Here is a 3,880-nt window from a genome sequence, read left to right as displayed (position 1 = left end):
GTTGCTACGCAACAGGCCGGCCTTCCCGGATAGGCCCCACCCAGGAGGCCCTGCAGTCTACAGACAGCTGGAAACCTCGCTCCAGTTAGGAGTGCATAGGTCCCCCGCCCTGAGGCGCGCCGGGCTGCTTCTCGATGAAAGGCGGGCACTGGACGCTCGAGGATCTGGCCCTGCCCTGGAGGCGGGACCATACGATGTCCCGCCTACCGCGCGGCCTTTGCCCATACATGGAAGTCGCCACCTGGCCAGGTGTGCGCGCCGCCGGGGGCGGGACCACAGCGCAGGGTGGGCGGGGCGGGCGCCGGTGGGCGGGTGCTCTGCTGGGCGAGGAGAACTCTCTAAACAGCTCTCAGGGACCGCAACCCGCATTTTTTTACCTACTTTGGTGCTGTTCCCACCACCCTATCCTGATTGGTCAGCGCGGCACTTCGGGCCGTCGCGTGAGAGGGAAAAATCTGCACATTTTTCCTCCTTCCTGAGGCGACCGTGGCTGTTCAAAGTGCTGCGTGAGTCAGCGCTTATTCCAGGACTGGAAAACAGGAGTGATTTGTTTATCTTTGGAGCGGGCTGGGAGGAGGCCTAGTGGCCCGCGGGGGGTGCGTGGGGGACGCTGCGTGGTCCGGAGCTGTGGGCCCGGCCCCTCCGCTGAGCTTGGGGGCTACTCATTGGGGAATTGTGTTTTCCTAAAGGGCGGTTGCACGGAAATACAGCTTCCAAAGAGCCACCCGCAAGCCTAGCACTGTTTTCTCAGGGTGTTTTTTTTTTGTTTTTTTTTTTTTGGTTTTTTTTTTTTTTTTTTTTTGGCTAATAAAAGGAACCCGTAAGATGTGGAATGATCACCTAACTTTTGAACTGAATTTAGGCAACAAGAACATCAGGATCTCTACAAAAAGTATTAATTCTCTAAGAAGACTTTTGGGCAACATGACCGTTGTGTTTCTTTGTTTCTATTTTCTGGACGCCTATATAAAATTTTACCCTAGGTAGCTTTTGTTCTCCCTTTGTAGCAAAACGCGGTTCTCATTAGTTTTTTTGTTTTGTTTTGTTTTGTTTTTTGTTTCTTTCTCAAGACAAAAGGCAAGTCCTGGCAATTCTAATCCCTTAACGCTTTGCCTCGGGATGTTTGGCAGGCTCCAGCAGTGGTGTCAGAATCACCTGGAGAGTTTGTTCAAAGATCTCTTAGTTCTGGCTCCATGCATCTAGAATGTAACCTAAGAATTTGCCTTTTTAACAAGTCTTTAGTGTTAATAATTGGGGATAACACTGAAGAGAAAGAACCTACACCCAGTTGCAGCCCGAACCCTTCTGGTTTATCTTTGTTTTTGTTGTTTTGCTTCTGCTCAGGACTCTGGTCCCACTAAATGAGACTTCTCTCTAGGGCAGAATTGAAGCCATTCATTTAAGGAAGACTGTCTGCCCGTTCAACCTCTCATTGGTGTTTCATCCTCCACAGTAATGTCCAAATACAAGAATGTAGTCCTGCTGTTTACTGCATAAGATTTTCTGTGTCTTCGCCAGAATCTTAAGCAAGACTCTCTAGTTCCTCTGCCTCTAGCCTCACTCCCTCTCCTTAAGGATTTGCCCAGTAATTGTGTTCCTAACACCTGCCAGCCTGTTTTGGTTTTTTGTTTGTTTTTGTGTTTGTTTGTGGACAGTTTTCCAGGGAATCCGTTTTGTGTCTTTCCATAATAATTCACTTTATGGAATGCTTGGGGGTGGGGGCACCTTTCCTGGGCTTTCACTGATGTTTTATGGATATGAACTTTTTAATATATTTTTTTATATTTTTTATATATTTTATATATACTCCTATATATACTCTGGGACTGGGAGTCCCAGAAAAACAGAAATTTAGGGTGCATTCTACATGAAGTGGCCCAGCCGGTCAATATGCTACATATTTAATAAACGTTTTCCTAAGTGAGCCAGTATCTGAAAATGGTTTAGGTTTTATCAGACAAATTAATGTATCTGTTCACTATAGCCTGAAATGAACTCCCACTGAACTTGAACCCTGACATTTATCTCCAGTTGCTCTAGCTATTTGTATTCCCCTCACTCTGAGAAGGATCAAGTTTTAATAAAATGTTATGTTGACCAAACGTTGAAACTTAATTAATTCCCAATGTGATGTAATCATATTTAGAAGTGGGTCTTTAAGATAACCAGGTTGTAAGGTCAGAGCTTACATGAGTGGGAGAAGATAGCAATGTATGAGTAAAGAAATGGTTCTACTGGGCAGTGGTAGTCCACACCTTTAATCCCAGCATTGGGAGGCAAAGGCAAGCAGGTCTATGAGTTCGGAGGCCAGCTTGGTCTTAGTCTACAGAGCAAGTTCCAGGATAGCCAGGGCTATACAGAGAAACTCTGGGGTGTGGAGAAAGGGGGCAGGGGATGGTTCCTCACCAGACATTGAATCTACTGGTCCCTTGATACTGGACTTCCCATGCATACAGAATCATGAGAAACTTCTATAGTTAAACCGTCCAGTTTATGGTATGTCAATCTATCATAGCAGCTCAGAAAGATTGCAAGACACAAGAGCTCAGCAAATAGGAGACAGGTGTGTTCCATTTGTCTCATTTAGAAAGTGTTTTGGGTACTGAATCGTTGAAAATAGGGATTTCATTTGAATACACTAATGTGAGTAACAGAGAAGAAAAAAATTATACATAAATGAGACCTCAGAGAGCTGTGGATTAATAGTCTGGAGAAAACGCCTATGCTAGGGGTCATAAACATATCAGAACCTAAAAAAACTATTTTGATCTTGCTGTTATTTTTCCAATACAAATTCATCTCTCCCATATTCCCTGCTTATTTATATCTGTAGTCTTTAAAAATAATATTAGTCACATGAGTAAAATGTATGTTCTCCCTAGGGAAGATTTGAACTGCAACAGAAGGACGTGGGCACTTACTGTTCCTTCTACTCTCAGTGCCCTCAGAGGAACCACTGGTGTGGGCGCTGTTTCTGCCTTTTTTAAATACACCCTGTGTGTGTTTGCTTTACATTGGTATTCTGATGACTAGTTTTATGCTGTGTGTAAATGTTCTATAGCTCGATTTATGCAACTAATGATTGCCCTGGTGACCTGTGCTTATCATTACTTGCAAGTGCTATAAACATGACTGTCCATTTATTATTGAATCTTTCCCCACTGATAGCCATGCAGATAATTCCCAGTGTACAGTCATCACCAGCAGTGTTCAGTGACCAGCCTATTACTCTTCCTTGTATACATCTCAAAAGGACCAAATAAGGGAATCTCCTATTTGGTTTGAGGCTAGCCTTAAGTCCAAACTCTACAAAGTGTATGTGGAAATCATTGTGCTGTTAGTGGTTTTCTTTTGCATGAATGAATGAATGTAGATTGGTTATATATATTTTTAAGTTCTATACTGCAAAGACTTCAAAAGCTAATGATGTGGCTTAATGGTAGGGCAGTTCACATTCATGAGACCCAGGGTTCAGTTCCTAGCATGTGAAAAAAAAAAAAAAGGTGTAAGCCATTATTGAATTTTGGTAGGTGAAAAAACAGACTTTACATATCAAAGAAGTTCAGAGACAATTAATTCCAACTTGGTGTTTTGATTTGTTTTGCTGAGAATGTAGATCCCTTTCCCAGAGTCACCTAATGATCTAGAAATGGCTAGAGCACCAGCTATCACATCCATTTTCTTGATAAAAAGAAGGAAGAAAAAAATGGGAAAAGCTCATTTCTTTCATTTAAAAAAAAAAAAAAAAAAAAACTTCCCAGAATTTCTGTTTTCACTTTTACCAAAATTTCATCCATGAGATATTTCCCATGGCCTGGCCAGCAGTGTGCTCAGCTTAGAAACAAGCGCAAAGGAAAATGGATGTTGGGAGATAAGTAGA

This window comes from Arvicanthis niloticus, chromosome 2 (genome assembly GCF_011762505.2).
Source record: "Arvicanthis niloticus isolate mArvNil1 chromosome 2, mArvNil1.pat.X, whole genome shotgun sequence".
Classification (NCBI taxonomy): domain Eukaryota; kingdom Metazoa; phylum Chordata; class Mammalia; order Rodentia; family Muridae; genus Arvicanthis; species Arvicanthis niloticus.
This window is presented reverse-complemented; position numbering follows the sequence as displayed.